General features: G+C 39.3%; 2 long non-coding RNA genes across 2 annotated transcripts; one reads left to right on the forward strand and one right to left on the reverse strand.

The window, feature by feature from the left end:
- Positions 1-20,379: 20,379 nt before the first annotated feature.
- Positions 20,380-25,471, forward strand: LOC107769772 (uncharacterized). Its single transcript, XR_001644483.2, has 2 exons — positions 20,380-21,955; positions 22,030-25,471. It is a non-coding gene; the product is annotated as an uncharacterized LOC107769772 (long non-coding RNA).
- LOC107769771 (uncharacterized) lies at positions 24,054-25,844 on the reverse strand. The gene is made up of 2 exons (XR_001644482.2): positions 25,039-25,844; positions 24,054-24,323 (listed from the first exon to the last, which is right to left on the reverse strand). It is a non-coding gene; the product is annotated as an uncharacterized LOC107769771 (long non-coding RNA).
- Positions 25,845-27,197: the final 1,353 nt, after the last annotated feature.

Raw genomic sequence — 27,197 nt, forward strand, 5'->3', positions numbered from 1 at the left:
GAGAGCTGAGTCACGAGTGACTAAAAGGCTGCCCGAGAGGCCATATTTTAAGTGATACCTTGCCCAAGGGGACCATTTATGATATTTTCACTGATTTCACTCTTCTTTTAAAATAAATCCTTTGTTGAAAAATTACTAAGTAAATGATTTCAAGTATTCCAATTGAAACTAAAGATTTTATGATGAGACTGGTTTCTAAATTATGGAGTTTGATCTGTTATTCTGTTGTTTACTCCTTTATATGATTTTAACTGCTCGTCACTACTTCCAGACCTTATTTACTTTAGTTACTTACTAATTTGGCGTACTTACGTTACTCCCTGCACCTTGTGTGTAAATCCAGGTGCCCGAGCGGCAGAGTGAGGGTCCTCAGCTTATCCAGAGTTTGCCAGAGTTTGCAAGGTAGCTGCATGGCACCCACAACCCTGCTTTCCTCATTCTTATCTTGTTCTTTTCTATCTTTTTAGAATTATGATGTATTAGACAGTCCGTTGTGTATTTAGTGGCTCTAGAATTGTGACACCATATGTTTGGGCTGTGTTGTCTTATGTTTTATTGATTTCCGCACATTTTTAGTTGTTTTAAACACTTCTTATGAAAACTGGTATTTAAAACCATGATAGAAAAAAGGCATTATAAAAGAAAAAGGGCTGTGATAAATGTTTGGGTTGGCTTGCCTAGTAATGTGATAGGCGCCATCACGACCGGGTATTTGGGGTCGTGACAAGTTGGTATCAGAGCCTAGGTTATATAGGTCTCGCGAGTCATGAACCGGTTTAGTAGAGTCTCACGGATTGGTACGGAGATGTCTGTACTTATCCTCGGGAGGCTGCAGAACCTTTAGGTAAAACTTCATATTCTTGAAATTTTTGTCGTGCGAATCTGTTGATCCGAGTACTAAACTTCTATTAATCCATTCTCTTACAGATGGTGAGGACACGTGCCAGAGGTGGAGTTAGAAATTGAAGTTTATGGGTTCTAAAATTGCAATCGAACCTGTAACTCGTTAGTTACTGGGTTCGCAATTGAGTATTTATACATATTTAATGGATTTCCAAATACAAATCCAAGGTCTAAACAAAAGCTAATGGGTTCGTCCGAACCCGTACGTAGCACTCTCCCTCCGTCCCTGACATGTGCTACCAGGCAAGATGGACAACCATCAGTACCAACAACTGGGGCCACTAGAGGCCGAGGACGCGGTTGAGGCCGTGGTAGGGGCAGAGCAGCTAGAGCAGCACCTGTAGATCCACCAGCTGCCCCAGTTTAGGTTCAGTTCCCAGTTGTGGACGCTACAGCAGCACCAGCTTAGGCACCAGCTGTGCCTATTGTGATTTCAGGCCTTCAAGAGGCTTTATCTCAGATTTTATCAGTGTGTACCGGTCTGGCTCAGGCGGTCTCAGTTACTATAGCCGCAACTACTTCTTAGGCCTGGGGAGGTACCCAGACTCCCTTTGCCCGCACACCTGAGCAAGTTGTGCAGGAACTTCAGACACCGGAGGCACCTCCAGCCCAACTAGTTGCACCATCTCAGGAGTATGTGGTACTAGTTATGCCGGACGATGAGTATCATCGACTAGAGAGGTTTGGTAGACTTCAGCCTCTGACTTTCAGTGGTGCAGAAGGTAAGGATGCCCAGGGTTTCTTGGATAAGTGTTAGAGGATGCTACCTACAGTGGGTATTCTAGAGACTAGCGGTGTAACATTTACTACTTTTCAGTTTTCTGGAGCTGCCTTTACTTGGTGGGAGGCTTATGAGAGGCGTAGGACTGTTGGTACAACACCCCTTACCTAGTAGCAATTCTCTGTTCTCTTTCTGGAGAAGTATGTGCCACAGTCTCGCTGAGAGGAGCTGCATAGGCAGTTTGAGCAGTTGCGTTAGGGAGAGATGACTATGACACAGTATGAGATGCGGTTCTCTGAGTTAGCTCGTCATGCAGTCTGGTTGGTTCCCACAGATCAAGAGATGATAACAGGTGCTACTTTCGAGGAGGTTGTTGATATCGTCCGTGAGATTGAGTCGGTTCGTCGCCAGGAGCGAGAGGAAAGGGAGGCCAAGAGGCCTTGGGGTTCTGGTAGCTTTAGTAGTGCTCCTTCGAGGGGTCAGTTCCAGTAGGGTAGAGGTCGTCCATTCAGACAGGCTCAGTCAGCTCGCCCAGGTTATTGTGGGGCATCATCGGGTCATGAACCTCACATTTCTCATCAGGGCCATTCATCACTCAGTGCCCTTCCAGCCTAGATTTTATCCCGTGCTCCATCGGTTCAGGGTTTTTCCATGCCAGGTCCTTCTATTGGTCATTCCGGTGCCAGGGGTTCCCTTCAGTCCCCATCTCCAGCATCGGGGAGTTTTTATGAGTGTGGAGAGTTTGGGCATATGATTAGGTAATGTCCTCATCTTCATGATGGTCCGTCTCAGCAAAGGGGTCAGCCCTCGACTTTTGCTCTAGTCACTTCACCACCCACCCAACCAGCTAGGGGTAGAGGTCAGCCAGCTAGGGGTCGCCCTAGAAGGAGAGGTCGATAAGGTGGTGGTCAAGCTCATTTTTATGCCCTCCCAGGTAGACCAGATGCTGCTACTTCAGATGTCGTGATTTGAGGTACTGTTTCAGTCTGCCACAGAGATGCCTCTGTATTATTTGATACTGGTTCCACCTTTTCTTATGTGTCATTGTACTTTGCCCATTATCTGGACACGCCTTGTGAGTCTCTTATTTCACCTATTCATGTATCTGCTCCGGTGGGCGATAATGTTATTGTAGACCGTGTGTACCGGTCATATGTGGTGACTATTGGGGGTTTGGAGACCCGAGTGGATCTTTTATTATTGTGTATGGTGGATTTCGATGTCATTTTGGGCATGGATTGGCTATCTCCGTGTCGTGCTATTCTGGACTGTCATGCCAAGACAGTCACATTGGTTATACCAGGTGTGCCACAGATTGAGTGGCGAGGTATGACTGAATATGTTCACAGTAAAATGATCTCATTCTTGAAAGCCTAGTGTATGGTTGGGAAGGGTTGTCTTTCGTATCTAGCCTTTGTGAGGGATGTCGGTATTAAGACTCCCAGTATTGATTCTGTTCCAATTGTGAGGGATTTTCCTGATGTGTTTCCTACAGACCTGCCAAGCACGTCGCCGGACAGAGATATTGATTTTGGTATTGACCTGGTGCCGGGCACTCAACCCATTTTTATTCTGCCGTATCGTATGGCACCAGCGAAGTTGAAGGAGTTAAAGGAGTAGCTTCAGGAACTCTTTGATAAGGGGTTCATTCGGCCTAGTGTGTCACCTTGGGGTGTGCCGGTTCTATTTGTGAAGAAGAATGATGGCACTATGAGGATGTGCATTGATTATAGGCAATTTAACAAGGTAACAATTAAGAACAAGTATCCCTTGCCTCGCATTAATGATTTTCGACCAGCTTCAGGGAGCAAGAGTGTTCTCCAAGATTGATCTCCGTTCGGGTTATCACCAGTTGAAGATCAGGGACTCAGATATTCTTAAGACAACTTTCAGGACCCGATATGGTCATTATAAGTTCTTGGTGATGTCTTTTGGGCTGACCAATGCCCCAGCAGCATTCATGCATTTGATGAACAACGTGTTCTGGCCTTATCTCGACTCATTTATCATAGTCTTCATTGATGTATTCTGGTGTATTCGCGTAGCCAGGAGGAGCACGCAGAGCATTTGAGAGTTTTGTTGCAGAGATTGAGGGAGGAGAAGCTTTATGCAAAATTCTCCAAAGTTTTGGCTCAGTTCAGTGGTTTTCTTGGGGCACGTGGTGTCCAGTAAGGGTATTCAGGTTGATCCGAGGAAGATAGAGACAATTTAGAGTTGGCCCAGACCGTCCTCAGCCACATAGATTCGCAGATTTCTTGGTTTGGCAGGTTATTATCGCCGGTTTGTTCAAGGATTCTCATCTATCGCATCACCCTTGACCAAGTTGACTCATAAGGGTGCTTTATTTGTATGGTCGAACGAGTGTGAGGAGAGCTTTCAAAAGCTCAAGACAGCTTTGACCGCTGCTCTAGTGTTAGTTTTGCCATCAGCATTAGGTTCATATGCTGTGTATTGTGATGCTTCGAGAGTGGGTGTTGGTTGTGTATTGATGAAGAAGGGTAGAGTTATTGCTTATGCTTCTTGTCAGTTAAAGCCCCATGATAAGAACTACCCCGTTCATGATTTGGAGTTGGTTGCCATAGTTTACGTGTTGAAGATTTGGAGGCATTACTTGTATGGTGTGTCTTCTGAGGTGTTTACTGATCATTGTAGCCTCCAGCACTTGTTCAAACAGAAGGATCTCAATTTGATGCAGCGGAGGTGGTTGGAGTTGGTAAAGGATTATGATATTACCATATTGTACCATCCGGGAAAGGCCAATGTGATGGACGATGCTTTGAGCTGAAAGGCAGTAAGTATGGGGAGTTTGACATATATTCCAGTTGGGGAGAGACCTCTTGTAGTTGATGTTCAGGCCTTGGCCAATCGGTTCGTGAGGTTAGATATTTCGGAGCCCAGTCGGGTATTGGCTTGTGTGGTTTCTCGATCTTCCTTATATGATCACGTCAGAGAGCGCCAATATGATGATCTATATTTGCTTGTCCTTAAGGACAAAGTTCAACATGATGATGCCAGAGATGTGACTATTGGTGATGATGGGGTGTTGAGGATACATGGCCGGATTTGTATTCCCAATGTAGATAGGCTTCAGGAGTTGATTCTGGAGGAGGCCCACAACTTGAGGTATTCTATCTATCCGGGTGCCGTAAAGATGTATTAGGATCTGAGACAGCATTATTGGTGTTGGATAATGAAGAAAGACATTGTGGAATTTGTAGCTCAGTGTCTCAATTGTCAGCAGGTGAAATATAAGCATCAGAGACCCGGTGGCTTGCTTCAACGGATGGATGTTCTAGAGTGGAAGTGGGAACGGATAACCATGTTGGGCTCCCACATACTTTGAGGAAGTTCGATGCTATTTGGGTGATTGTGGATCGGCTGATCAAGTCCGCGCACTTCATTCCTGTGTGTACTACCTATTCTTCAAATCGGTTGGCAGAAATCTATATCCGGGAGATTGTTCATTTGCATGGTGTCCCAGCTTCAATCATCTCAGATAGGGGCACTCAGTTTACTTCATAGTTTTGGAGGTCTGTGCAGCGAGAGTTGGGTACTCAAGTGGAGTTGAGCACATCTTTTCACCCTCAGACGGACGGGCAGTCCAAGCGCACTATTCAGATATTGGAGGACATATTGCATGCTTGTGTCATTGATTTCGGAGGGTCATAGGATCAGTTTTTACTGCTTGCAGAGTTTGCTTATAACAACAACTACCAGTCGAGTATTCAGATGGCTCCATATGAGGCCTTGTATTAGAGGCGGTGTAAATCTCCAGTTGGTTAGTTTGAGCTAGGCGCGGCTAAGCTATTGGGACAGACTTGGTGCATGAAGCTTTAGACAAGGTGAAAGTGATTCAGGAGAGGCTTCGTACAGTGCAGTCGAGACAGAAGAGTTATGCTGGCAGGAAGTTTCGGGATGTGTCCTACATGGTTGGCGAGAAGGTTCTGTTGAATGTTTCACCCATGAAGGGTGTTATAAGGTTTGGGAAGAAAGGTAAATTGAGTCCTCGGTTCATTGGGCCTTTTGAGGTGCTTCCGAGTATTGGGGAGGTGGCTTATGAGCTTGCGTTGCCACCCAGCTTGTTGAGTGTGCATCCGGTATTCCATGTTTCAATGCTCCGGAAGTATATTGGGGATTTGTCTCATGTTCTAGATTTCAATATTGTTCAGTTAGATGATGATTTCACTTATGATGTGGAGCCAGTAGCTATTTTGGGTCATCACGTTCGAAAGTTCAGGTCAAAGGATATAGCTTCAGTGAAAGTGCAGTGGAGAGGTCGGCCCGTGGAGGAGGCCACCTGGGAGACCGAGCGAGAGATGCGGAGCAGATATCCTCACATGTTTGAGGTTTCAGGTATGTTTCTTGACTCGTTCGAGGACGAACGTTTGTCTTAAGTTTGGGAGGATGTGACGACCCATCCAGTCGTCTCATGAGTTACCACTCCATTTCCCCCATTTCTGCTTCTTATTGCTTTGCCTATCGTTTCTATATGTGATCGAGTTGGTTGGCTTGGGTTCGGAAAGGATTTGGTATGGTTTGAGACACTTAGTCTCTTTTGAGGAAAGCTTAAGTTTGAAAAGTCAACCGGATATTGACTTATATGTTAGAGGGCTCAGATGTGAGTTCTGATGGTTCAGATAGCTCCGAGAGATGATTTGGGACTTAAGAGCGTGATCGGAATGGGTCTTGGAGGTTCGGAGTAGATTTAGGCTTGAATTGGCAAAGTTGGTATTTTGGCGATTTCTGGTTGGTAGGTGAGATTTTGATATAGGGGTCGGAATGGAATTCCGAGAGTTGCAGTAGTTCCGCTGTGTGAATTGGGATGAGTGTGCAAAATTTCAGGTCATTCGGACGAGGTTTGGTTGGGTTTTTGATCAAAAGCGAAATTCAGAAGATTTTGGAAACTTAGTCTTGAATCCGATGAGTTTTGGTTGAGCCGATGAGTTTTGAAGATTGGTATAAGTTTGAATAAGGTTATGGGACATGTTTGTGCTTTTGGTCAAGGTCCCGGGGGCCTCAGGGTGATTTCGGATGGTTGACGGAGAGTTTGGAAGTTTGATGAATCTGCAGATTTTCTGCTTCTGGTGTTTCCGCACCTGCAGAGTGGGGATGCAGGTGCGATGCCGTAGATGTGAAGAAGAGGGGCGCAGAAGCGGAAATGGCCTGGGAAGGCTGGAGCCGCAAAAGCAGCTGAGGAGCCGCATCTGCAATGGCGCTGGCGCGGGAAAGGGATTGCAGAAGCGGAAGTGGGCGTTGAAGTGAAAAACCGTAGAAGCGGCGCTTGGATCGCAAAAACGATACCGCAGATGCGGTGGATTGACCGCAGGTGCGAAAATGCATGGGTCAGAATACATATATTTCTTCCTTCATGATTTTCAGAGGGTTTCACCATTTTTAAACGCGAGTTCTGGAGTGTTTGGCGATTTTGAAGAGAGAATTCAAGGGGACTTCATTTAGATAAGGATTTTAGACCTAAAACCCATTCCTATGGTATTATTTCATGGATTTGAGCTATAATTAATGGAATTTAAGGGTTCAAAATTGGGAAAAACTAGGGCTTGGTATTGGAGACCTAGACTTGAGGATTTGAAGGGCCATTTATGGTCGTATTTCAGAACTTTTGATATGTATGAACTCGTGGGGAGATAAGGAATCTATTGATGTGAATTTTATCAAATTCTGATACGACGTGGACCCGGGGGTCGGGTTTTGGCAATTTCGAGATTTTTGGTATTATTTGATTATTTTCGCTTGGGCTTCGTTCCCTTAGCATATTTTGACTCCGTGATTTAGATTTTGGATAGATTTGATGCGAGTGGAGGCTGATTCGAGGGGCAAAGGCATCGCGGAGTAGTATTTTCACCGGTTTGAGGTAAGTAACCATTGTACATCTGGAACTGAGGGTACAAAACCCCAGTATTTGAACTGTTTTTATAAATGCGGTGACACACATGCTAAGTGACGAGCGTGTGGGCGTGCACCGGTAGGGATTGTGACTTGGTCCATCCCGTAGCGACTATTAAGTTGTGTATTTGATTTGGAATCTTATAATATTTCGTACCTTAGTCATTTATACTGTATTATAGGTTGTCTGCCATGTTTGGTACCTTGTGCCGACATGTTGAGACCCTTAGAGGCATTTATTCTGTTTTTCCTCACTCTATTTGTTGAAAGCATATCCTCAGTCATATTTTACCTATTTATTATTTAAAACTAGTTTATCAATTGACTTCTTAAAATGTGAGAACTGTTCGGACTGAGTTCCCTGATTCATATTGTTAAGCCCGAGTGGCTGTGAGGTTAATGACTGAGAGAGGTTGAGAACCTAATGGTGAGGATATTTATATATATATATATATATGTATTATGGATCGGGCTGTACGCCGCAGCGATACTTATATGGATCGGGTTGCACGCCGCAACAATATATATATTGGATCAGGTTGCGCACCGCAGCGATATGACGCTTGGGCTGTAGGAGCCCCTCCGGAGTCTGTACACCCCCAATGAGCGTAGTCGACTATAAATTATGGATCGGGCTGCACGTCGCAATGGTTATTATTATTATTATCATGAGACATTAATGAGCCTGAGTGTTGAGATTGTGTACTGAGTGACGAGAGTTGAGTCACGAGTGACCGAGAGGCTGCCCGAGAGGCCATATTTTGAATGATACCTTGCCCGAGGGGCCCATTTATGATATTTCACTGATTTCACTCTTCTTTTAAAATAAAGCCTCTGTTGAAAAATTACTAAGTAAATGATTTCAAGTATTCTAATTGAAACTGAAGATTTTATGACGAGACTGGTTTTTAAATTATGGAGTTTGATCTGTTATTCTGTTGTTTACTCCTTTATATGATTTTAACTGCTTGTCACTGCTTTCAGACCTTATTTACTTTAGTTACTTACTGAGTTGGTGTACTCACGTTACTTCCTGCACCTTGTGTGCAGATCCAGGTGCCCGAGCGACAGAGTGAGGGTCCTCAGCTTATCCAGAGTTTGCCAGAGATTGCAAGGTAGCTGCATGGCGTCCGCAGCCCTACTTTCCTCCTTCCTATCTTGTTCTTTTTTGTATTTTTAGACTTATGATGTATTAGATAGCCGGTTGTGTATGTAGTAGCTCTAGACTCGTGACACCAGATGTTTGGGCTGTGTTGTCTTATGTTTTATTGATTTCCGCACATTTCTAGTTGTTTTAAATACTTCTTATGAAAACTGGTATTTAAACCCGTGTTAGAAAAAAGTTTTATAAAAGAAAAAGGGGTGTGATAAATTTTTGGGTTGGCCTACCTAGTAATGTGATAGGCGCCATCATGACCGGGTATTTGGGGTCGTGACAACGACAAAAGTGGAGTTCAAAATTTCCATTGAGGTCTCCAGTCGCCGGCTTTTACTTGTATTTCCAAAAAGAGATCATTAAAGACCATTGAAGGTTCATCTCTTCCTTTTCCTTAATGTTAGTGTTTTAATTATTTGTGAAGATTTGCTTTATACATTCATGGACCATATCATGTTTGCTTTACTTTTTCTTGTTATTTGGGTTTGATTATTCTTGTGTGCTATGATTCCATAATTTGATATCAAATTTTCTTGTGGTGACATTACTGGATTGATCACGTAGTTAGTTTAGTTTGAATTATTATTTGTTATCATTATTATAATTTTAAAAAAAGAATAAAGAAAAAGAATGAGTTGTTCGAAATGTCATGGAGATTTGATCTTGAAAAATGTGATGTGTGCTCTTGGGGGTTAATTGAAATGTTAGTGATTCAAAATAGTATTGGGGCCTTGGTATTTGGACTTGATAATTCCAAAGACTTTGAGCTGCTAGATAAACATGAATTTTGGACTTAGAAGACATGTAGCTTGTATTATTGTTGCTTATCATTTTGCTTGTCGCTTCATTTTACTGTGTTTAAAACCGTTAGGAGCATGTTTAGGCCGACCACACTTGCATATGCGAACCTTTAGGCGCGCGTTGAATTTATTATCATGATTATGTACACGTTCGCGTGACATGATTACGGTTTCTTTAGGCACATTTTGATTACGGTTTCACGTTCATAGCTTGCTTTAGGCACATTTTGAATCGATCATCGTGATTGTGTACACGTTCGCGTGACATAATTATGATTTTACAAAAATAAATCGAGGTATGCGTTCGCGCAACTTCGGCTAAAACTTTCTTAGTAATAACAAAACGTCGTTAATTGTGGACGCGTTCGCGTGACATGATTTCTGACGTGCCAAACAAATGGGTGCACGTGCACGTGACCTATTTTAAGATAATTTCTTAATTAAAAAAAGCAAATGCACATAGGTTCTAAAATGAGTAATTAGACAATTTGATTAAGCCAAGTATGATCAAAGCGACTGTGCTAAAACTACGGAACCCGGGAATGCCTAACACCTTCTCCCGGGTTAACTGAATTCCTTACCATGATTTCTTTGTTCGCATACCATAAATAAGAGTCAACTTCCTTGATTGGGGATTTTAAACCGACGACTTGAGACACCATAAATTATCCCAAGTGGCGACTCAAAATTCTAAATAAATAATCTCGTTTCGATTGTCACTTAAATTAAAAAAACTACCTTATATCCTTTCGGGGTAGAAAAAGGAGGTGTGACAAGAACAACTGCCTAAAAGGCAATGAGAGTATTAAGGTATTCACATGAGCTATAAGTTATAAAAATGATAAGATCATCAGTCACCATTCAAGGAGGAATGTTCCAAAGGGGGGAATGATGTTACGCCTTGCAATATTACATCGATATTACATCCCACGATATTATATTACGATGATGTTACATCCTGCAGTATTATATTACGACGATGTTATGCCTTGCAGTATTACATTACGATGATGTTACGCTTCACAGTATTAAATTACTACGATGTTGCACCATATAGTATTGTACGTTGAATTTGTCGTAAGGTAATGGACATCAGTCCAAGGAAAAGATTATTTGGAGATTATAAAGATTATGCTATTTCAAATAAGTGACGATTAAATTCGTGAAGGTGCGATGGGAATCAAGTCAAAGAAAATGAATTTTCGTCCAAGTTTGGCATGTTGGGATAAAATATAGGCCGAGCGTTAATACCCGATATTTATGGACTAATGCATACAAGGTACAACATGACCATGATAGTAAGGGGTATAAGGTATGTTAAAAGTGAGTAGTATTTTAAGTAAGTGGAGATGATTCTCAATTACATGGGTAATTGATTAATTATTGGTTAGTGGGATATTAATAAATTATTAATTAATTAAAAAATTAGATAAGTTTGAGGATCCTTACCTTTAACGTGGCAGCAAGCCAATTCCTAACCAAATGACTCTTAGTCATTTTGGTTAGGTGGTAAAATACTACAAAATACTTTATTTTTATATATATCTTGAATACAAGACCTTATAAACAAAATTCTTACAATTCCTTATGATCATAAGTGAATTTTTATAAGTTTTCAACAAAGTTCATTCTCAAAACCGCTACAATCTTAGCAATTCGCATAAGTTTCAACAAAAACTTCTTGCCACCAATTCCTACAAAAATTCCAACGAGAATTATTAGAATCTTAACACCGTAAAAATTTTGCGGTTCTAAAGGAGTACAGTGCAACCTTTTTCAAGAATATCATACAAATTTTTCCCTACTCCAGGTATATTAAGGCTAGCCCTTCTTTGTTTTGGCATGATCCAAATAATACAAATGAAACGAGCAAAATACGCAACTTCCATAAATGACTCTATTCACAGAAATACTAGGGTGTCTATATTCTTGATTCCCCATGTGAATTATTATTATATCTTCTAATCATGGGTCTCTGAGAAATATGTGTTTGATAAAGTTTATCCGAAAGGCATATTGATTTTTGTGGCATACCGAGAATCTTATTGACGTATTTCTTATGCATTTCATGCATCTATGCATGTACATTGACCCATGACCAGATGAAATTATATACAGGTTTATATGTATATTATATGTATATGGGATATGGGAAAAGGTTACGGCATTATATACGCACCACCACCTGATCAGTTGGTATACGTTGAAGATTTGCCCACAGTGGCCGAGATGATATGATGAGATGCCATCAGAGGCTTGATAATGTTATGAACACATGTACCTATGCACGACATGACATTCATACGCATATGCATGACACTATAAGTATTTCATGATTTACAGAGTTATCCAGACTTATAGGTTGAGTCATTTACTCTATATTTCTTCCATATCTGTTATGTACTGATTTATGTGCCTTACATACTCGGTACATTATTCGTACTGACATCCCTTTTACTTGGGGACACTGCGTTTCATTCTCGTAGGTCTCGATAGATAGGTCGAGAGTCCTCCAAGTAGGCGATCAGCTCAGCGGAAGATGTTGGTGCACTCCATTTGCTCCGAAATTGCTCGTTTGGTCAGTATGATTTAGATGTGTATTGTTTAGTAAGGCGGGGCTCTGTTCCAACCTTTATGGCAATTATCTATCCTTAGAGGCTTGTAGACAAATATCATGTACGTAAAAGATTGTATGGCCTTGTCGGCCTATGTTCAATATACGAGTGGTTATTTTGGTCTTAGAGGCCCATATGTCTTATGTATAAGTTGGTATTAAATGTTGTATTCTACCTATTTCATGGTAGCCTCTTTGGCTCAGTTATCTATGATAGTATGATACGAAGAGATACGTTATGTTGGTGCTCGGTTGAGTAAGGTACGCGGTGACCATCACGACCCATCGGTTTGGGTTGTGACAGTTCATTCCAGTGGCCATAGACTATTTCAGAAAATGGGTTGAAGCCGCATCTTACCAGGTTGTAACTAAAAAGGTCGTTGCATATTTTGTTTGGGATCACATTGTTTGACGATTCGGGGTACCAGAGTCAATCATCACCAATAACACCGCCAATCTTAACAGTGATATAATTAAGGCCATGTGTGAAAATTTCAAGATCAAACATAAGAATTCCACAGCATATAGGCCACAAATAAATGGAGTTGTAGAAGCTTCCAACAAAAAACATCAAGAAGATATTGAGGAAAATGGTAGATAATTACAAACAATGGCATGAGAAGCTACCATTTTCTTTGCTTGGATATCGTACCTCAGTTCGCACATCAATTGGGGCAGCTTCTTATTTATTGGTTTACGATATTGAAACGGTTATCTCTGTCGAAGTAGATATCCCTTCTCTACGAATTATACAAGAAGCTGAGCTCAGCGATGTAGAATGGGTACAAAGCCGGTATGAACAACTGGTCCGCATTGATGGAAAGAGAATGATTGTAGTATGTCACGGTCAACTCTACCAGAACACGATGGCAAGAGCTTCAACAAAAAGGTCAGACCAAGGTAATTCACACCGGGGCAGTTGGTGCTCAAGTGAATTTTCCCGCATCAAGATGAAGCAAAAGGGAAATTATCACCCAATTGTCAAGACCTACATGGTTTATCAAGTACGAATAGGATGAGCACTTATACTTGCAGAAATGGGTAGAGAGATTTGGCAAAAATCTATCAACGTAGGCGCAGTCAAGAGATACTATGTTTAGGATTGTTTACATTTCTTCATTTGATATATCTGAACTACGCTTGACCTGATTCCTGTTTAAGAGGAGATACGTAGACAACCTTGTGTGTCTTATTAAAATCTTCATTTTTGCCATGATCAGAAACTGGGCAGAATTTTGAGGAGGACCCTAAAAATTCTAAAGCAAATTCAGCTAACTTCGTCATACGCGGAACAATCAAAAGGTTGCATTTAAACTGGGGTAGAATTTTGAGGGGGACCCTCAAAATTCTAAAGCAAGGAGGACGCAATGTCTCTAAAATATGTCACAGTCATTGGCTCATCTAAATTACTTGATATCCCATACTACTACATTTCAAATAACTATATTTATCAAATGCATGCATATTTTTTGAAAACTTTATTTCTATGATAGCCAGATGTTACCTAGGGTAACTCAAATAGGATCTCAAGGCAGGAGCAAAGATAGAGCAGGAAAATGAAAGCACGAACCAACCTTCCCCACAAAACTCACAATTTTTCTTTGGATGCAGGAAAAATAAGACAACGATATCCATAGACACATCAAGTCACTACTTTCAAGACAACAAATTATCTAGCGCAAACATCTCCAGCTAAGAAATACTTTACTTTCTCACTATCATTCATTGTTTTCTTGCATGAGGCTAAGCATTGCCTCCCTATTCGCATAAGGCTAAGCACTGTCTTTCCCTGCATGAGACTAAGTATTTTCTCCTCTTTGCATGAGGCTAAGCATTGCCTTCCTAATTGCATAAGTCTAAGCACTGGCTTTCCCTGCATGAGACTAAGCATTGTCTCCCTCTTTGCATGAGGCTAAGCATTGCCTCCCTAATTGCATAAGGCTAAGCACTGCCTTTCCCTGCATGAGACTAAGCATTGTCTCCTCTTTGCATGAGGCTAAGCATTGCCTCACTAATTGCATAAGGCTAAGCACTGCCTTTTCCTGCATGAGACTAAGCATTGTCTCCTCTTTGCATGAGGCTAAATATTGCCTCCCTAAATGCATAAGGCTAAGTACTACCTTTCTTTGCATCGAGACTGAGCATTGTCTCTTATTCCTACATGAGGCTAAGCATTGCCTCCCTAATTGTATAAGGTTAAGCATTGCCTCTTCCTTGCATTAGATTAAATACTATCTCCATTACGCTATCTAAGACCTAGTACCATCATCTATTCACCTAGGCTAAGCACTGCCCTCATCTTACACAAGACTAAGCCTTGTCTTGTCTTATTTCACATATGATCAAGCATCATATCTTTTATATTTCATGGGCTGAAACATCTCCAATTTGTCCAAAGGCGTCATAGTCCGAAGGCATAATTCTCATAACCGGGAGATACCATTCCATGTCCTGAGGATCTCTCAAAAGTGCACATCATTATTTAAAGGCATCATAGTCCAGAGGCACCATCCTCATGGCCAGAGGACATAATTTCATGGCCTGTGAATCCTTATCACACGATTCATGGCCCAGGACGTCGTGGTCTAAGGACATTATCCTCTCGTCTAAATACAACCTTCATGGTCCAAAGGGAATTTTCATCACGCCTAAATTCTCGCAATAACCTGTATATATTCGCATGCGCCATGTTAAAGTTTTGTAGGTAATCCAGGAGGTAACTATTCTCCTAATGGGAGCAATTTTTTCTCTGGTTCCCGTTCATAACGTTCACATCCTGCGATTATTTCAAACTTAACCGGCCACTATTAATTCCTGCCTTTTACTCTATGACCGTTCAAATATTTGCTATGTGATACATCCGTAATGTTTCGAATTCACATTCATGATTTCGTATAAATTCATCTGATACTATCCTACCAAAAAGAACCCTTTCCAAAACATACGATCATTCTTATAACAACCCCATCGATTTCGTTCGCCGTTCGATCCGGAACTACAGACGGCTTGATTCCCGTAATACAAGGGATATGTAGGCAATTCAGGAACCAGGGTTCGACACATATTGTTTCAAATTATATCATCCCTCATTTAATTCGGCCAAAATTGGTCATCATTTTCTTTACCCGATAATTCTTTCATCATTCCCGGTAAAGAGGGGCATCTGTTGATGTCCAATTTTGCTCTCATATTTTCTCAAAATATATATACTTTCAATACATTAATTTTGCATCATTATATAGTTTACAAATCAATACAAGCATTTTTTTTTATAATTTTTCATAATGTTTAGAGCTTTTAAATTGATTTTTCTGCATTTAAATTACTTGAATAATTATTAATTACTCCTTTAAATTATTTTTGTGATAACTTAGTTACCTAAAATTATTAGTTGCACCTGTAATATGTTTCAAATATTTTACTTCATTTTATATAATTACATTAGCATTTTTAAAAGCTATTTGCACAATTTTGCAAAAATATAACCTATACTCATACACAAACGGTCTTTATTTATATATTATTTATGTCAAAATAGTATTTTATATTTTTATAATTCTAAATTATTATTTTAAATGGTTTTAGTGCATACAAATATTTTTATTTACTTACGAATCATTTTTATAAATTATTTTTTGACAAATTATGTGTATTTAAAAGGCTGGCCCAAACTTTGAGCTAATTTTCGGACCAAAATCAGCCTAATAACCCCTAAGCACACTCCAAATGACCCAATTCCCAACCCAGTCCCAAAAAAACCCCAGCCATTGATCAAAATTGCTCAACGACTCATAACATTTCCCCCACTCTCCTAATATCCCCTCACCCAAACCCTAATCCCCATTTCTTTTCACTAGTTGCCCTCAAACACTCTCCACTCTCTTCTCTTTCACGAACCCTAGCTGCAATATCTCTCAATCTCTCCAAATCCGGCTCTAAAATGAAATCAATCATTGATTCACTTACCTTATTGGTCTCCTTTCGCTGCTAGTTGTCCATTTGTGGTTTACTTAGGTGCTTGCCTAAGTTTGGCAAGTGATATCTGCGGAGATCAAACTAAAGTTGTTTGAACCTTTTAATTTTGAGCATCATATCGTCTATATACACCTAATACCATGCTATGTGAGTCCGATTTCATTGAGATCTCTTTCGATTTGTGTTTTCCCTCTTGAACTAGGGTTTACCCGTTTCTCTCCTAAATTGATTCTATATCAATTTTTGCATGATTTCTTTCCTTATTTTAAGTTTGATTTACTTTGTTTCCTTCTTTATTCGTCCAATTTTACTGCTATTTAAACCCCTACCCATTCCCCTTTGAGACAGACTTTAGTAACTATATTTTCACTAAACATTGGAGCTTTGTTCTGTGATTCCCTCATTCTCTTGTTTTGTACTTTGTTTTTGGCCGGATGAGAGCCAAGGTCACTAAGACTCTATTGTTCAAACTTTGTCTTGGTGTGAGCATTGCCCGGGGTCCTTTTGAAGCTCTTGGGAACTTTGACGCATTGAGGTTTTGGGTTCTTGTGGATCTTTTGTTCTTTATTGTTGTCCGTTTAGCTGGTATGTCGCTTGACCTTTTGCAATTTCATATTTTATGTGTTTCTGATTTGCATGTGTTCTCACTTCTGAAATCTATGGCTTAATGTATTTTTGGTTTTTATGCACAATTTTGTTAGCTTCACACTCGTTTTAAGTCTCTTTGGCATTAAATTTCCCCTAATGTTGCTAATTGGGATAATCTGAACCCTCCCAAGCTCATTTAGCTAAATGTATTGGTGCCTGGATATTCATGAATATTCTTACCTGCTTTGTCCTGAATCTCTATAATGAATGCCCTACATCTTTAATAACCTGAGTTAAGACTTTCACTATTAACTACGAATTGTTTCTCTGCTATAGTGTCCCTCAGCATGTTCACTTGATCCCATACCCCTTTAGTGATTACTTGAGGTTTTAGAACAGATAACTCAACTTGTGTTTCCCCTACCGTGATTGAACTGTTTCATGATGAATCCCTAGCATAACTTGGACCTTCCTTAGTTAATTAGTCTACTGGTCAATGTTTGAATGCCTACCTTTTCAATTTGATATGAGTTTACTTTCCCACTCTGTTCTGAATCTCTACAATGATTGTCTTACATATGTAATGTGTTCTAATCTGGGTTAAAACCTTTTTATTTATTTATCTATGATCTTGCCTGCTGCTAATATGTCCCTTAACATGTCTTTGGCTCAATTGATTCCCTGTTCCTTCAGTGATTACTTGACTGGTCACAACGTGTGTTCCCCTATCATGTCTGAATGTTGTTTTGTTCCTGATGAGAATTAATATGTCTGCCTTATGACACTGGGATATATTCTTAGCACAATTTGGACCTTTTAGGTTTCGATGTGTATTATGCATTTGTACATGATAATCTTTGACTATCCTGCAAACTTCTTTCTCCCCTAACTCTTTCAATATGTGGCTGTCTATTTGTTATTTTACTAAGTGTTGAACCTACTTCTAAACCCCTGATGAACCTAATTTTAAGTCTTGTGACATGTTTAATTAGTTGCTTTGTGTTCTCAACCTTGCTATGTCTACTTTAAGTTATACGAGTATCCCCTCAACTTCTGTCCCTCAACCATTGTCCTCTCTCTCTCATTTGTTACCTATGCTATACTGAACCTCTCATTCTTGACCGGCTGAAGCCAAGGCCACCAAGGCTCTTACTACTGACCTACCTAGTGTGAGCACTGCTCGAGTCCATTTGAGATCTTTGTGAACTCTGACACACTAGGATTTGGGGTCTTTTAGTCACTCCCTCTACTACTGAGACCTGAATTATTCCTAACACTCAATCCTTTCTGCCTTTTATCTGCTGAATATGTAAGCTGATTGGTGTAAGTGATTCAACGCTTGGCAATATGGTTAATCTATGGTTGTGTGATTTGGTTTTTGAGCTCTTCTATGGATTCTGGGTTATGTTGATGAATATGGCTCCTTGTTGGATATCTGGATATGCTACGTGAGAATTGCTGAAGGCCCAAACAGTGCTGGGTATTTCTTTTGGGCTACTGTGGGCCTACTGTCATTATTTGTATAATATTTGTAATTACTTTATCATTGGTTCTGTAATAATTTTGTAATGAATAATTGGGTGTTAGTAAAAGTGGGGAATGGGTAGGTTCTTAATGTTTGCATGAAAAAGGGTAGACAATATGCATATAGGACTTAATGATTTATTTGCTATATATGTCGTTCGATCTATATGTGTACTGTAGAAATCATTTTATTAGGAGAAGTACACACTCGCACTACTTGTCTGAACATGAATTTAAATGTCCCAATTATTCCTACTGCTATATGTTACTAGAAAACATGCCCATAGAAAATAAATATCATTGAATTTTCTTTCAATTTGCATCATCATATTCACTAGAAATCATGCCTACAGGATTCTGATTACTTCATTTGCTATTGTATCGCACTATTTATTAGAAATCATGCCTATAGGATTTTGATCACTTCATTTGCTAATGTATTGCACTCTTCACCTAGAAAACATGCCTATAGGGCTAAGTATAACAGTAAAATTGGTTCCAAATGTTAATCGTTTGAGATCCTGTCTATAGGATATCACTATTCGCCTTAATAATTATTAATGTTGAACCTCTCAAACATTGTTCACTGCTTGTTTATGCCACTGGTAGCAAGCATAAGTAGTTCTGGGCTTCTCCCAATAGTTTTCATTACTCCTTGTTCCGCAAGTCATCTAGACACAACAAGTTTAATAACTGGAAATCTGTAATCCCAATAATCAGCGTGTATAATTATGTCTTTGAGCAGCGTCTAGCCTCTGAAACTGCTTGTATGTTTTAATGCATTGTCATATAAAAATCATGTCTACAGAGCTTAAGGTTCTAAACTCTGAATTGACTAACATGAAAACCTGCCTTGCGTGCATCTGTTGCTTAAGTGTGGAGGCAAACTTGAGCCCTTAATTGCCCATATTTGAAGTCCAATATGTGTTTTGTATGTCGCCTAGTTTTGACATTTCTGAGCAGCCTAAGTAATGTTAAGAACTATCCAAGGAGATGTCCAATACCTCCTGGACCATAGGAATGGGACGGATAGTGCACACATAAAGTACAACTTAGAATTGAATTAGCACGCTTCAGGTAAATAACTTTAACATAGTAATCGAGTAGCAGGGAATGATAGTCTGTGCCCGCTGAATAATATGAGTAACTCCCTATCTCAAGGGAGTTGCGAAGTATTATTTATGTGCACGAGGAGATCCTTTAGGCTAAAAAACATAGGACCCTCCCCCCATGTTGCTATTAGATCTAACTAGTTGTATCCCTATATTCATATCAAGGTCTGTACCAATCGTGTTGCAATAAAATTCTTTGACCTTTATATTCCCTTTGTTTATCTGATCACTTAGCCTAATTATAATCCACATGATCTTAAGTTTGGCCGAGACCCACAGTCGTAGACCTCGAAGAGTGTCTAACACCTTCTCTTTGAGGTAATTTGAGCCCTTACCCGATCTTTGGTGACGTTGACTAGTCAAATAAAGTTATCTGCATAATAGGTGCCCTAGCGCACCTTAAAAATTGTTAGGTGGCGACTCTTCTCTTTTAATAATCTATCTCCCATTCAAAAAGAAGTTTTCACGATGTCAAACCCGCTTTCACAAGAAAAAAGGGTGCGACACCGACCCCTCGGAGGAAGGCAACCATGAAGAACCTCCTAGCTTGCGCCCTAGCCCTTCGACCACTTGGAGTAGTCCATCAACTTCCTGGTCTCCTTCATTCGGGCCTTCATCTCAGATCTGCAGTCGGTGAGTGGGAACCATTGAGGGTTCCATAGTGGTATCTAGGAGTTTAAGTACATTCACTACTTTGTTAGCCAAGTTTTCTTCTTTTCTTCTCTTGTGTTTGTTTTGTTCGAGGTCATTCCTCATTTTGTAATGAACCTCGTTAAGTATATTAAAATCAGTTTGCCTTCCATCTTTTTTTTTCCTTTTACAACAAATTATAAATTTGAACTGTATCAGATATACCTCTCCGGATCTTGAATGGACTTATCACAGTCCCAGATAGCTTATCCATGAAGCAAAAGTTGATATTCGAATGGTGTCAACTCCTTAAGACCATAGGGACATCCGCTGCATGCTGGAACAACACGTGTCCGAACTAGATTCCTTTTGAATTACATTCAATACTTCTCGGGCAAGATGAAGTAAAAAGATGCACCAATCTTGTCATGCATCCTTTCAAGTACCTAGCATTTGACATAGCCACCACTTAATGTTTTGGACACATAGTCAAATTTGAGAAATTTTATTTTGTGCCTTATACAACTTATACTAGATTCCTTTTTATCTCATAAATTTGTGGACCCCAATCTTATACTTTTGGGTCCACAAAATTGTGAGACAAAAAAATTACCTCATACAATTAGTGTCAGTTGTATGAGAGACAAAATAAAATTTTTCGTCAAATTTGGTTCCAAGAGGCTCTAAAGTTTATACCGCATGGACAAATATAAAAAGAGGAAGGAGGTCCCATTGATACCTACTTATCTCTTTCGAGCTTTCAAGTTTTAATTTCTCTGAGTTTTTGTCATCTTCCTTACTTTTCTTTAAAATGTCTTGTTTATAAAAAATCAAACTCTATATTTGTTCGATGCATTCCGAGGTTCTATGTCTCCGCCACCTAGCTGAAAAAGCTGGAGTTAGCCTCAGTTTTTAGCATCTCCTTCACCTTTACTCCCACATGATTTATCGATGAGGCATAATTAACATGTTGCAGCGAGGCTTGTAGGCTCTGATATCTGACTATGGAGACGACTATTACTACCGGTGTTTCGAAAGGCACTTGGTAGTTCGTACTAAATTTCTTTACACAAACGATAATAACCAATTCCTAGGAAGTGGAATCTTAATCATAATTCAAGTCATCATGATTCAGTAATATACCTTGAATTATTAAATTTTCAATGTTTTTGCAGCCATCGTTGTGCCTCTCGAAAGAGTGCCCAACATTAAAGGATATGCATTTGAGATCCTACAAGTTTCAACCAACTACTCGAGGATTTAGAAATCCATTTCTAGTAAGCTCGGTGGTATTAAAGTGTTGTACCACAATAATCATGAATTTAATTCTTTCCTTGTGGAATCTTTATTTTATCCCCTTTTCTTTCCATTGATGTGAAAAAAATCCTAGCAAGGGTGAGACTCCATAAGAGAGTCCCTTTTTCAGTTACATGCCCTAGCTAGCCTCCCCTCTGTGGTCACTGCCTCAAGGTTAATTTGGGAACTTCTTCCCTAAGTACCTCGGGGGGATGGTGCCGACACTTCCACGAAACCTACCTTCATGTTGTCACCTGAAAGCGGCAAGTCTTTCAAAGGAGAGTATGCCCTAGGGCTGAAGTAGAGGTTCCCTAGGGCAGTTCTCAACTTGCTCAGGAGGATGATACTGATAGGCTGATTTGATCCTATCCCATCACGGTCGATTTTGATAAGGAGGCCTCTCGTCATGTAGTTTTAAGGCCCGAGGAGGGATGACTACTACGCTTACCTAAAAGTCAAAGGATCAATCAATCGCTACCAACCCACCTGCAGATGTGAGGTTCCATTCGAGGGACAGTTTTGAGGCTCGGTTAATCGTGGGTTCTACGTGCCTACCAGCTGGAAATCAGAAAGTTGTTAAGTTTTTATTATCCTATGGAGGAGGGGGTCTTCACAAACCCTAGGCCCGTGGCTGCACAACTTGCAAAGTTGCTGAACTAGCAGGAATGGGCCAAAATAGAGTTTATGAGTGTTGAGGCGTCGGTGACTCAGATATCTCATAAGACTGCTAAGGTTAGCTATACTGACCCTCTTTTTGTACTTATCATGTTAAAGATATCTTACTTGCTTTTTGTATTCTGAAACAGCTTAGTGCTCTATCCTAGAGGACCCTGAAAAATGTTCGAATCGATATGGCCATGGAAAGGGAGGTGGTAAGATATGATAAGATGTTGAAGATTGAAAATGAGAAGGTCCAAAAAGTGATCTAGGAGCACACAACTGAGAAGGAGGCCCTCCTAGTGCAAACAAAAGTAGTAGAGTGAAATGCCGATCAGAAGAAAGAATTCTTAGCCAGTGAGGCTACCCTCTGAGCTGAGTGGATCAGGGCTTTCAAAAGAATTCTAACCCTCGAAGGATATCTAGCCTTGAAGACGAGCAAAGAGGCACGACTGAGGGAGGATTTCTCTTAGTTATAGTCCAAGATTCATGGCATAAGATCTGAATAAGAGTCAGTTGAGTTGAGCGTTTTAGCCAATAACAAAGATCGGAAGTCTGCTCAAGAGGCCTTTGTGGACGTACAGAAGATGATAGTTTTCAATTTAGCCTGGGCATCTACTTGGTCTTCCTTATCTTGACAGACAAGGGCTAAGTATGGAATTAAATGATGATGGCCTTGATGATGAAGACCGAAGAGGGGGAAGGTTGACACTACTTCCTCTGCCCCTTCGGCGAAAACCAATGCTAACCCAAACGCCCCTTCTACTTCCGCTTCCCAATCCCCAGGCCATAGTTTAGGTCCCCGTAGTTCTCCTTAAAAGTTCTCTTGTACATCCCCACCCCCTCCCCCTTTTTTATAACTATGTAAATACAAATTCATAAATTTTGCTGTACACTTTGCATCTTCTTTATTTTTTGAAGTGCGAATATATTTACGTGCTTTCGCAACTTAGCGTCAAATTATACAAAAAATAGATGTTGCTTTGCTAATTCGACGCTAATTCGACACTTAATTCACGACTTTCTTTTTTTCTAAAGATCACCGCATGTTTTCTTTTCATTTGTGTCCTTCTTGAGGTAGTTTTTTTTTCTAAAGACCTATGTAGGTTTTCATCAAGATATCGGGGTCTTTTGAAATCTTGCTTCTGATAGTGAATCTTCCCCTTGCCCTTGAGATCTTCCAATTGCAGGTCTTTTGATATTTTGAGATGTTCTCACTGTGACTTTCACTTCTCGAGTGTTCATTGTCACACCTCCTTTTTTTTTACACACCCCGAGGGTATATAAGAGAGTTTTTCCAATTTAACTGACATTATTCGAAATGGGATTAATTAATTAATCAGAGTCGCCACTTAGAATAAATTATTTGGTATCCCAAGTCACCGGTTTATTTTAAATCCTAAATCGAGGAAGTTTTATTTTTAAAGTGTTTGCGAACCAGAAATTCTAGGTAAGGAATTATGTTAACCCAGGAGAAGGTGTTAGGCATTCCCGAATTCCGTGGTTCTAGCACGGTCGCTTAACAATTTATATTTGGCTTAATTGTTTAACAACATATTTTTAAGACCTATGTGCAATTATCTTTTACCGCTTTTAAAAAAACTTGATTTATTCGTAATTAAAGAATCGAGTTACGCGTATGTGTACTCTTTTCTTTTGGCGCGTCAAAAACCATATCACGCGAACGTGTCCACAATTAATAATGTTTTATTTATTTATTAAGAAAATTTGGTTGAAGTTGCGCTAATGCATACCTCGAGTCTTTTAAGAATTAAATTTGCAATTATGTTACGCGAACGTATACATGATCACAATACTAGTCTAAATCGAGCCTAAAGCAAACTACGAGTATTCATGAGTTGTTATTCTAATGCTAATTTGGGATCATGTGACAAACTCAGAAATTCATAGAAATGACCCGTGGATAAATGCACAGAGATTAAGCTTAATATAAAGCTTGCTTGAACCAATGATGCAGTAAAGCTTATTCTAAATTAACGAATTGCACTTTCATAAGTATAAAGGTGTTTTGAATTTCCAGCAAGGAGAATGGAAAGCAAAATCACATTCTTGACTTTGTATTTTAATGCCTAAAGCAAGAGTCCATGAATTCATACAGAAGAGACAAAAGATAAATTATTGTCCATGGCTTGACCAATATTCAAACAAGTAAAGGTTCAACCAAATATCTATAAAATTGGCTTTTAATCAGTAATATCATGAATTATGTTAACATAATATTATGTACAAATCTTTCAGAATACCATAATGAATTGCATAGACCCCAACTTTAAAAGTAAAATTAAACAAATAAATTCTATCATTTCAAACTTGGAGTTTCAGCAAGTGCCATTCAATTAGCCTACATTCACTCCATTTGATGGCTTCCAGAAAACAGAGTAATCCTCAAACATCTCATCCATTCATAAGAAAACAACATTCCCTGTCCAATGTTTTTTCCTTTTAAAGTTAAAACCCAATTCTTTTATTTCTGTCCTTAACACTTAGCTTAACACAAGAATACGACAAGGAAGAATATTTTAAGAGAAACAAAAAGAACAGAGTAAAATAAAAGGTAAATAAAAGCTAAGTAAGAAAATCAAGCCTAGTAACGTTCGAAGCATGGAATTTTAACTCATTTAACCAAACCTTATTAATTCACCCTTTTTCAACAAATTAACTCTTTTACTGCTCCCATGGTCATTAGCTTGAATTTGTGGATCCACAAAGAGAGACTGATTTTTTGACCATGATTTCAACTACATAAATATTTCTTAGTAAGTTTTAAATGTCGTCCAGCTTTGAACAAGAATCAAAATAGAATAGTTGACCTTAGTTTGAAACTTACCACGTATGACCCAAATTCAACAGAGTAAGGGAAACTAATCAAACATTTTCACTCTATCTAGAACAAGACCAAAAGATAAACACCAGTAAACAAAGAGATCTAATTTCCAACAAAAATCTCATTTTTATCAAGCTACAAACACTCTGTTCAATGCTGAAAATAAATCAAACCTAATAAGTTCTGATAGCAACAACAAAAACGAACTAAAAGACAATCCCATATTCAAGTAATAACAAGTGAATAGGCTAAAACAAAATCCAGAATTACACATCTAAAAAAAAGTTCTGAAGGTATTTTAAGGAGAACATACCTATTGGCAAAATAGCTGAAAAATATCAAAAGAAAGCTCTGAAATGGGAGGAGAGATTCAGCAACAAAAACAACAGCTCCACAGACCAACCGAGCAAATCCAAATATCGACCAAAAATTGGACAGAAAATCCAAAATAACTAAAGTTCGGAACCCAACCACAAACTTAAACTCGAAATTCGATCCAAAACCTTCTTTTAGAACAAAGAAATCAAGAAAAACGAAATAAGTCTAGAAAGTTTTGCTTCTGAATTTTTTTTTTTTTTTTGGAAATATGAACTCAAATGAGGGCCAAAAACTCAAGCCATCTTTTTTATCTTCTTTTGAAAACAGAGAAATAGACTCAAAAAAAACTTGAAGCAGAACGGTCGCTAAAACCCTAGAAATTTCGACTAGGCTCTGAAGATTTTTCCCGGTTTTCTCTCAATATTTTTCTCTCTATTATCCTTAAAACCTTGAAAAAGAAGACTTACCTCCTATATATAACCCTAAAAAATTCTCGAATCTTCTGCTCAAATATCCGAAAATCTTAAGATTTTGGGACAAATGGAGGGCGTGGATCGATTTACATCTATCCACGGCTCCCATTCGTCCACCAATTGTCCTTCTGTACGAGAATCGTGCAATTCCGGAGAGAAAATTTGTACTCCTTTGACAAATCCGTTGAGGATAAGATAAGGTGACTTGGGGGACCAATGAGTGAACTCGTTCAACACTCAGGCGAGTTGAGGCGAGTTTCAAGCGAAGAAGAAGAACAGTAAAGGGGGGTGATGTTTCTGTTATTAGGTCTAGGGTTTGGGAATTGGGGGAAATGTTATAAGTGGGTTTTTATACTTAGGGCAAAACAGGCGGGTCATTTGGTGGGTCAGCCCGGTTTGGGCTGGGACGTACCGTGGGAGAATGGGTCTTTTTGGGCTGCAATTAATTTGTATGGGGAGGGGGACTTTTGGGCCGAACTGGATAAGAAGAATAATGGCCCAATTCTGAAAATGACCCCTTTTTTCAATTTCTTTTAATTCTAAACCACTTTTCTTTTCTTCTTCTTCTTTTTAATTTTTTAATTAAATACAAGCCTAATAATTAAAAATTCCTAAATTACCTAGAATGTGAGATTAAACTAATTAAATATAAAAATTATAAACAATAATTAACTCTAGATTAAAAAGAAAAATCAATAAACTAAAAGTTAAAAGATAAAAATGTAAAAATGAACTATTTTTTGTGATTTTCAACTTTTATAAAGCAAATAATTACTAATTAATTCTAAAAATGCAAAAACAAATCCTAAATGCAATGCATGATATTTTTTGATATTTTTCATAATTTAAATAAAACTTAAACATGCACAAAAATGCAAATAATTAAATAAAAATCCTACAAAAATCCCTAAAATAACAAATAATTATAAGAAGAAACCTAATTATTGGAATTCTGTAGGAGTAACCCATGTGGGGCAAAAATCACGTGCTCACAACTGCCCCTCTTTGCTCGGAGACACAAAGGGTTTTTGGGCAAAAATAAAATGAGCAATTACGAGCGATTTTTGCCCGTTTGAAACACCATGGGAAGAATTTTTTTAGAAAAGGTTTGACCGAACCTTGCTTCAGAGGTTGCCTACATATCCTTGGCTATAAAGGAATCAGGTCAGTGTAGTTCTGGAAGTTTTGGTAGCTGGGACTACCGAGAAACTGTGATTTCACTGATGTTGCTGCTGTTTCTGCTTGCTAAGCTCCTTATTATACCAAAATGGAAAGTAAAAAGCTAAACTAGCTACGCCTATCAACTACGAGTTACAAGATTCCTATCTATAAATCTCTTGAAGCTTGATATTGAGTCTTGGCTGGTTCTTGCTGCAGATTCCGATCTGTATCTTGATGCTCGTCAGCTGTAGGTGCTGGTTCTTTCTTCAGCTGTGGATCAAAGTGGGACACGCGAAGCCTGTGACTTCAATCATATCTTGAGTAGTCCGCATCCTTCTCCACTTCAGCACTTTGAGTTTATTGCTTTTGCTCTTTTTCTTATTTTCTTTATTTTGGATTGAGACTCATTCTCTTGGTCGTCTCAAATATTGTGCCTCGAGATGAAACCTGCTCAGACACTCAAAACAAACAAACGAACGAAATTTTTCTGCCCCAGTTTTCACTAGAAAAATTTCGTGAG

The sequence above is a fragment of the Nicotiana tabacum genome, chromosome 18 (genome assembly GCF_000715075.1).
Source record: "Nicotiana tabacum cultivar K326 chromosome 18, ASM71507v2, whole genome shotgun sequence".
NCBI lineage: Eukaryota > Viridiplantae > Streptophyta > Magnoliopsida > Solanales > Solanaceae > Nicotiana > Nicotiana tabacum.